The following is a 9,866-nucleotide window of genomic DNA, read 5'->3' as shown; positions in this document are numbered from 1 at the left end:
AGACACAGAGCCCCCAGCCACCCCCACCCCAATCACCGCTCCCTGAGACACAGACCCCCCTAGCAACCACCCACCCCAACCACCCCTCAGTGAGCCACAGACCCCCCGACCAACCTCTCCACCCCAATCACCCCTCACTGAGGCACAGACCCCCCAGCAACCCTCACCCCATCACCCCTCACTGAGACACAGACCCCCCTGTGACCAAGTGGGACTGTTCTTAATGTTTCCTCTGAATAGTGTGGGGTGGCTCAGTTTCCCCTAGGCGGTTCTTAAATGTCTAGGGGGTGGGATAAGGGTGTATGATCATTGCAGAGCCCTAGAGGGCAGGTGTGTGCAGGGGTCTGGACACAGAGAATGGCCGACACCCTGTTTCCTGGCAACAGATGGCCTGGGCCCTTCCCCCCCCCCCCACAAGGTGAGAACTAAAGGGTTGGAGAACAAAGGAATCCGGTGACCTCCTGGCCCGGGAAAGGAACAAAGCCCAGGGGAGGAGGGGCTGGAGGGAGTTTCAGTTTGGGGCTGGCTGGTGACATGGAGTGAAGGGCAGACGGGGTTGTCTGGCTCACTGCCCCCCAAAATGGACCCAGCTGAGGGGTCCGGTCCTCTGCACCTACAAGCTCTGTTTTAGACCATGTTCCTGTCGTCTAATAAACCTCTGTTTTCCTGGCTGTAATCCCGACACTGGTGACTAAGGGTTGTAGAAAGGAACATGAAGGGATTCAATGGGATACCTCAGGGAGAGGCGGCTGCTGAGGGAGAAGCAGAGGCGTGTTGGTGGGGGGTCACGGGGGCACTAGGGTCACAGAACGCAGGTCCCACTGAATGAGATTTGGCCCAGGACTTCCCAAAGTCTTGTGTGACAGGTGACACAGAAACCTCCTTGTGCCAACTGGCAGAAGGCACGGGGGGGATGGGGGAGACTTTTACACGAATCCCCTGGGTCAACTATATGCAGAAGAATTCACCGAAGGATGTCATAAGGTGTCTGCTGAGAGCCAGTAGTGATCATCATCTTTGTGTAATGTATGTAGGATCAAATTTAAGGAGTGATGTATTTATACTGGAAATTATGTCTTCAAGCTTTTGAAGTCAAAGGCAGGTCACCAGGTGGTGACATGCCTCAGACAGGCTTTGTTCAGGCAGGGGACAGCAGGTGCTTATCTCTCTGTCTGATCATTGTGCACTGTGCATCTCAGAATGTAAGTTTATTTTCATATACAGCCACCAGCTAATCAAGATTGTGACATCGACAAGAGACCGTGAAATCTACAAGAAGGAGCGCACACTTTATGAACAAAGATCAAAGGACTGTTTTGAGATATCTGGGGTTGCAAAGAGACAGGCCGGATCCTTCTCCTAGGAAGCAAGCTGTGTGTTTGCCTATGAACAGAAGGTCACAGCCAAGCAGGCTGTAAATCGCTGTGAGGATCTTTTGGGGGAGGCACCCTTAGTATTTGGTTAATTGCCTAGGCCCTCGGATATGTGCTGTGATTTTATTTTACATGTAACTTTTTGTTTCCAGTTACTCCTACTTGCTATTATTTGAAATCTACTCTTTGTTAAATAAATGTTTGCTTGCTTTCTCCCTAAGCAGCTCTGAGAGCTGTGTTTAAGGAGAGCGGTGATCTGAGGTATGACTGGCAAGCTGCGGGGTGCTGTTCCTTGGGAGAAAACACAGTGAGTGTCCAGTGCACAAGGGGGTCCATGCTGAAGATGCTTGGCAGGCTTGGGAGCTGGAGTGCACCTCTCGCTAACCTGCAGAGGGACAGTGGGGTCTGCATAGACTGAGGATTGACTGCTTGTGTCACCTGTGGCTGGTGGAGTTGGGGAGCTGACCCATGGCTAGCACAGGTGGCTCCCACACAGCAAGAGCAGAGGGTGGCAGGGTGTCTCCCAGCCCTGGGTATCCCCGGGAAGTGTCACAGTGGGGTTTGCCAGTGCTGGGGGGGCAGAATTTAGGAATGGTTTGGTGCATTCATCCTCACCCACCCTATGACTGAGAGCTCAGCTCCCCATACACACACTCATGATATGGATTTGCAGGGGACAGAGAGGAGCGGGACCTGCCAGTTGGAGAGTAGGAAGAGGTCTGGATTAGAGCTGGAAAATGGGATTAAATTTGGAGTTTTGGGGGGAAAAAAAATTGCAGGATTTCCATTCTGAAATGGTGCCTCATACTCTGCTGTGGGGACCAGGCTCCCCATCTGGACATCGCCCACGAGGGACTGCCAGCTCCTTGCTTAGCAAGGGGAAGCCATGCATTATGGCAGTTGTATGACCCTGGTGTATCATGGGAGCCTGACCAGGGCCTAGCCCAAAAGCACGAGTCACCCAAACTATAGCTCCCATGAGGCACCCTGGTGGCATTTGAGAATGGAAATATTTCGGTTTTGGGACATACCGTTTTTGATGGCAAGTTTTTGACCAGCCTTCATCTGGATGCTGCAGCTTCAGTGTCCTGGGCCTATTTTAATCCCTGACCATGGTGCTGAAGGTGATAGTGAAAAGGACAGATGACTTGTGTTGACACCTGTCCTGCTGGTAACGGGACTGAGCCTCCCACAACTCGTCTCTGACTTCCAACGGCGAGAGACCTGGCTGTGGTGTGGAAGAGGATCTATGTTTCTGTCCGATGAGCTCACTCTAAGATCAAAGATGAGTCCAAGTTGATTCGATTTTACTAATCTTCGCCCCGGGATGCTCTCTCCATATACAGGGTAGGCTGGTAGGGTCCCTCTTCAGCAGATAGGCCGATTTTTATTAAACTTTCAACCCAGGCTGTAACATACAGATCCTAGCTAGACAACAAACATCTGGATCATCACTGAGGATATGTCTACGTTGCAGCAGCGACTCTCGGAGCTTGTGTCAACTGACTTGGGCTTGCGGAGCTCACACTACAAGGCTAAAAATAGCAGTGTAGACGTTCCATGCCAGGCTGGAAACGCAGCAAGGGGAGAGGGTCTCAGAGCCTGGGCTCCATCCTGGGTGCCAATGTCTACACTGCTATTTTAAGCCCAGCAGCATGAGCCCCATGAGCCCAAACCAGTTGACCTTGGCTCTGTGATTCGCTGCCATGGGGTTGGTTTTTTGCAATGTAGATTTACCTGAGTGGACAGGTGAGCAGAACTGGGCTTCAAAAACATCTGGAACATCAGTGTGTGTTATGGTCAGTGCTGGAGTTCATAAACATCTGGAACATTAAGACGGGCAGCGCTGGAGTTCATAAACATCTGGAGCATTATTGAGTGTTCACATGCGGTTTGTCGAGGTTTCATAAACATCTGGAGTATTCAGATGGGCCACGTTTGGGTTCATTCACATCTGGAGCATTACTGAAGGTTTAAATGGGAAATGGTTGGGGTAAGGAACCCAGGATTTCCTAGCTGTGGTGGGGCAGGATTGGAGACTGCCACAGGGACAGGCTGAATGTTCCTCAGGCCTTTGACATCCTTTAGAAGGAAGGTGGGTTCTCCAGGAATGGTGGAGGTGCTCACATGCGGCAGGCTGGTGATCATCACAACGTCTGTCTGCATCGGGGGAGTGGCTCCTTGTGCTGGTGGCCCCTGGGAACCCTGGCTGGCATAGCTGAGGGCCAGCTGCTCCAGGCGTCTCTTCTTGAAGAAGGCCTGGGTGGTGGCATGCAGCGGCTGCAGGATCCGAGGCACGGGTTTGCCTGGGTGCAGGAAGAAGTCGAAGCTGGAGCAGTCGGTGGGGTCATAGGATGGCTGCAGGGATGCCTCACCTTCAGCCGGCCAGGTAAATGGGAATGGCAGGGTGAAGTCCTCGGTCAGCACCCGGATGGCCAAGTCATCATCCTTACCAAATTCCTTGTAGGCTCTCTGGATGCTGTGGAAATGCTCCTCCCACTTCTTGGTGTCTCCATCATAGATGTCTGGGAAGGACCCCGGCAGGGTCTGGACCAGCACTGAGGGCGAGGACACAGTGGCATCCATCAGGCTGTAGATGAGCCCTGAGTTGTTGCTTGGCAGAGCTGTCTGGTTGAAAATGCGTGGTGGGGGGAGCAGGAATTCTTGCTGGCCGCTCCCTACTCTTCCTCCTTTGGGCTTGGAGGTGATGGCTGAGGCCGGAGCAGCTGGGTTCCCTCCATTGCCTGCCCAAAACAACAAGGTGAGAGTCCCAGGGAGGGGAACGGGGAACAAGCAGTGTTGTGTGGAGGGGAGACCAACATGGGAACAGCAACGGGAGTGGAGGGGCAGTGATGGGGGTGAGAGGTAGAGAGACAGCAGAAGGAATGTAGGATGGAGTGGTGAGTTGGGAGGCAGAGAAGGTCTTGGCTGACTTGAACATGGGCATGATCCACCTCCATTGAGAGTGGAAGAGCCCTCTGGCCTGCATGTTATTCTACCATGCCCTCTTCTTAGTCAGCTCCAGAAACAACTGGGTCCCTCCCACCATCCCCTGTATTTTCCATTCAGTACCTTGGCTCTGAGGTGAGTAACTGAATTGGCCTGGGGCTGAGGAAGCCATTACTCACATGGCATAGCAGAACCTCCAGGGACTTGTTTACTACAATCGCCTGGGAAACGACAGGGGCTCTGGGTGACATCACACAGGAGAAAGGAGAGGGGAGGTGGTATCTGAAGACAACACATAACAGGATAAGGGTTGCTGCGCCACTAGGATGTGTAACTTGGTTACACACCCCTCTTTCTTGCACGTCCTCAGCTGAGCCCGTTGTTGAAGCACAAGCTTTTGCACAGAGTTAAACCTCAGGGCTCTTGTATGTAAAACCTTGAACATAGGTCTTAACAGTTCCCAAGCAGCTAGAGAGAGAGAGAGAGAGAGAGAGAGAGAGAGTCCAGTGCAATGTCTTATAAACTAACACTGAACACATGCAAACACCCTGCAAATAGTATCTGGAATTCTTCTGAATAATTTTTTAAACACAAGCTATTTGGTATTAAATCTAGCCCTTATACAGTGTTCCCACTTTGGTGCTGTTGCATATGTTTAAATACAAGCTTTCAACATAGCCTTTACACGTTAGCACACACATAGCAAACATAGTGCTCTCTGATCTTCTTTCTGAGATGAGGTCTCACTCTTCATAACACGTGGCATGTGTCACCTTCACCACTTGGAAAGAACAGCAGCAACTTGATTCTTTCCCAAACACTTGCCTTGTCAGCAAACCAAAGTCTAGGGCTCCTTATATTCCAGCCCTTGGATTAATAACAGAGTGAGGGAGATGGTCACCAAATTGGACTAATTGGCTTCTAACTTGCCATGTTCTGTGAGATCCAATAGATACCTCTGCAGTACTCTCTACAGATGTTGTGGTGGGAAATTTCCCTGGTTTGTGTCCCTTCCAGTTGATCTTCATGAAGTTGACTCCTCTTGTTTGGGTCAAATTCCGCTGACTGAGGATTGAGTTCTGATTGCAGACATTTCCTTTCTACGGCTCGGGTCATTTAAGGCAAATAAAACTGACCTCTAGCAACTCTAGTGTTCTTTCTATTCCCATGTGGTGCATATCTTCCCAGGGATTCCTTCTAATGCTGTCTCAATGAGTGTAGGGAATCACTAGCTACCCCAAATCTACTCTTTTCTGAATCTTTCTGTACAAAACCCCACTGAACACAAAAAGCTTTGGCCAGTCTCGTTAAGTATAGACAGGTCTTAGAATCATAGAATCATAGAACCATAGAATATCAGGGTTGGAAGGGACCCCAGAAGGTCATCTAGTCCAACCCCCTGCTCAAAGCAGGACCAATTCCCAGTTAAATATATATATATATATATTATATTTTATATATATATATTATATTTCTCCTTCTCCTCCTCACCCTGACTGGGTCAAGGGCCAGACTCCAGAAAGTGAATCAAATGTCCTATATGCCTATCTTGTCACTGCAAAACTTTCCAATCAACAGGAACAGAATCTTGCACATTTGTCCTTCCAGGCTATGGTCTTGCTGTCTGAAACTCTTTTAGTATGCTGAGTCTTCTCCAGGATTGTCCTCATGAGATCCAGATTGTACTCTGTGCCTCTACATGACTGCTTTGCTGGCTGTCCCCGTCACGCAAATCCTCCAGCAGGCAACTTTGCCGTTGTTGCGCTAAATTGGGCTGAGGTGAGTTCTCACAGTCTTGTACTAAATGGTCTTGCTGCTCACAGTTGACACACATCCATCCTTTTGTCTATCTTCATACTACTGGCTTACCAGTTCCCTTAGGCTTCTCAGAGGTTAAAATGTCCTGAATTGGGTGGAACAGGCCTTGGCCTATATATCTGCTACTGAGCCAACTGCTGCTGCAGAGGTTTCCCTTTCCTGTCTATCTCAGAATTCCTCTCCCTGGTACAGGATGTTCTTTCCCGTTCTTTCACCCATTGAAGGCCAGCTTTACCCAGGAGTGGCCCCTTTTCATCACAGCACTCTTTCTCAATAGATCTCCCTTTAAGCAAGAGAGCTTCATAGGGAATGTTTCTCTGCTGACCCTATGAATCCTGTGTATGATTTGTAATGATTTGTGCAACAGTCTAATTAGGGTTCAAATCAGCGGCACTGCTATGGGTACCCGCATGGCCCCACAGTATGCCAACATTTTTATGGCTGACTTAGAACAACGCTGCCTCAGCTCTTGTCCCCTAATGCCCCTACTCTACTTGTGCTACATTGATGACATCTTCATCATCTGGACCCATGGAAAAGAAGCCCTTGAGGAATTCTACCATGATTTCAACAATTTCCATCCCACCATCAACCTCAGCCTGGACCAGTCCTCACCAGAGATCCACTTCCTGGACACTATGGTGCTAATAAATGATGGTCACATAAACACCACCCTATACCGGAAACCTACTGACCACTATACTTACCTACATGCCTCCAACTTTCATCCAGACCACACCACACGATCCATTGTCTACAGCCAAGCTCTATGATACAACCGCATTTGTTCCAACCCCTCAGACAGAGACAAACACCTACAAGATCTCTATCAAGCGTTCTTACAACTACAATACCCACCTGCTGAAGTGAAGAAACAGATTGACAGAGCCAGAAGAGTACCCAGAAGTTACCTACTACAGGACAGGCCCAACAAAGAAAATAACAGAACGCCACGAGCCATCACCTTCAGCCCCCAACTAAAACCTCTCCAGCGCATCATCAAGGATCTACAACCTATCCTGAAGGACGACCCATCACTCTCACAAATCTTGGGAGACAGGCCAGTTCTCGCTTACAGACAGCCCCCCAACCTGAAGCACATACTCACTAGCAACCACACACCACACGACAGAAACACTAACCCAGGAACCTACCCTTGCAACAAAGCCCGTTGCCAACTGTGTCCACATATCTATTCAGGGGACACCATCATTGGGCCTAATCACATCAGCCACACTATCAGAGGCTCATTCACCTACGTGTCTACCAATGTGATCTATGCCATCATGTGCCAGCAATGCCCCTCTGCCTTGTACATTGGCCAAACTGGACAATCTCTACGTAAAAGTAGCTCATAATAGCTCAGCTTATTTGATCACTCTCGTTACAGTGTGTATGGTAACACCCATTGTTTCATGTTCTCTGTGTATATAAATCTCCCCACTGTATTTTCCACTGAATGCATCCGATGAAAGGAGCTATAGCTCACGAAAGCTTATGCTCAAATAAATTTGTTAGTCCTGTTGGGGACACTGGGCATGGCCACTAGGTAACTCGAGGGGATGGAAGACCACGAGTGTCGATGAAGCCCCCTCGCACTAGCCCCAAGCATCCTTGGCCGCCCCCCCCTGCCTGGAGGCACTCACAGCAGCTCTGCGTACTAGGCCCGAGTGTCCTTGGCCCCCCAGCCTGGAGGCACTCACAGCAGTTATGCTGAGGATCTGCAACAATATGTTGCAGAGTCAGGCTGCCTGAAACTAAACAAGGCCAAACAGGGCGGATATGGAAGAACAATGGTGAATAAAGCAGCTTTATGTATGGTTTAACAGATGGTACAGAGAACAAGGGAACTAGCTGGGAACTGGATTGGCTGGCTATATGGATCCTTAGGGCAGCTTGCTGTTGGATAAGTATGCTGAAGAAAGGATGGATAAAAGCCTGTGTAACCTCCTGCTCTGTGTGCAGGATTTGAGATTCTATTTTCCATGTATCTTCTTTGCAGCTGCAAATAAACTTTTCTGCTTCTCCACCCCGTTGTGATTCTTGGGTGATGCACACCGGGCAACGAACCCCTGCTGTTGCTCGCCTCTGGCCCTGGGTTCCGGCAACAGCTTCTAAGGTGCCACAAGTACTCCTTTTCTTTTTGCGGATACAGACTAACACGGTTGCTACTCTCAAACCAGTCTAATTAGAACTAGTCTTGTCTATCCAAATCCAGTTCTGTATCTTCTGTATCAAGCCGCAAGAGTTTCTTGGACTAATGAATGTTATCTAGTGACTTACAGCAGTGAGACTGTAAACCAAAACACCTGCGTTCTATTCCCAGTGGTGGTGGGAAGGAGGGGCCTAGTGGTTAATAGATTCATAGCTTTTAAGGACAGAAAGGACTATTAGGATCATCTAGTCTGGCCTCGGGCATAACAGGCCAGTCTCACCCATCATTTCTGCATCAAGCCCATAAGTTATAGACCAATCAGAAATTATCTTTTAAAAAGATATACAGTCTTCAGTCTGGTGAGAAATGCAGGGCTGGGAGTCAGGACGCCTGGGTCCTATTCTCAGTGCTGCGCAGGGTGTAGAATCTAGTAGGTTAAAGCAGTAACTCCTGGATTCTACTTCCAACTGTGGGAGGCAGGAAGCGCACATGGAGGGGCAAGCAGGGGCACTCCCCCTCCCCAATAATCGTCAGGGGCACAGAACTTGTCCAGCCCTGGGGCTGCAGTGGGGAGGAGGGAAGAGTGAGCTCCTCCCGGGACCTGGGCAGCTGTGTGTGGGGGGCACAGAACGTGCCCCCCTCAAAAAAGCGATCAAAGTTAAATTTCTGTGCATTCCCCTGCTGGGAGGGAAGTGAGGTCTAGTGGGTTAGAGCAGGGGGGCCTGGGAGACAGGACTCCTGGGTTCTCTCTCTGACCCTGGGAGGGATACGGTGTTTAGTGGTTAGAGCAGGGCACTAGGGCTCAGCATTCCACACAACAGAGGAAATGTGAGTTTGAAGGAATCTTGAGAAGTGCACAATCGCAGGACATCTGCCTGTCTGTAACACTCAGTAGAGACCATCAAAACCAAACCCTTCTGCACCCTTCAGTCGCGAACGCCCCTTCCTTCCCTTTAAGAAACCCACAAAAGAAAAGCTTCCTGCCCCGTGGAGAGTCAGTCTGTGTAGACTTCAGGGACTGTGTCAGGGACCTGACCCTGGACAGAGATTAACTCTTAGAAGCCACATCTCACATCTCACCAGCACACAGATAAGAAAGTACCATACCCCTCAACCCTGCCTCAGTACATCGGAGGCTGGATCAGTACTGGGAATAGGTCCCGTTCACTGGGGCTCTATGGAGCCCTTGATGGTGGTCTATAGGGAGCTGGCTGGTTACATGTTGCTGACCCGTCCTATTTCTAGCAGCTAAATCATGGTAATAGGAGCCAGAAACACATGGAATGTTTTCTGAAAAGTATTTTATCAGAATTTATCAGAATTACAGTATTTTTCTGTAGTTGCCATAGTGACATTATGAAGCCATGAATGGGAGAGTGGGGAGGGCAAGGCACTGGGGAACAGGAGGGCAGACGGGGATGGGAAGGGAGACAGGGTTGGGTATTAGAGACCAGGTGGGGAGATGGGAGGCAGTCAAGGGGCAACCAGAGGGCTGGTGGGGTGAAGCAAGAGGGAACGGGAGGGGAGACAAGGTCCGGTGAGGGGGAATGTGAAGGGAGGTGGGAGCTGGT

This window comes from Lepidochelys kempii, chromosome 24, assembly GCF_965140285.1.
Source record: "Lepidochelys kempii isolate rLepKem1 chromosome 24, rLepKem1.hap1, whole genome shotgun sequence".
NCBI lineage: Eukaryota > Metazoa > Chordata > Testudines > Cheloniidae > Lepidochelys > Lepidochelys kempii.
Note: the sequence above shows the minus strand (reverse complement) of the source record.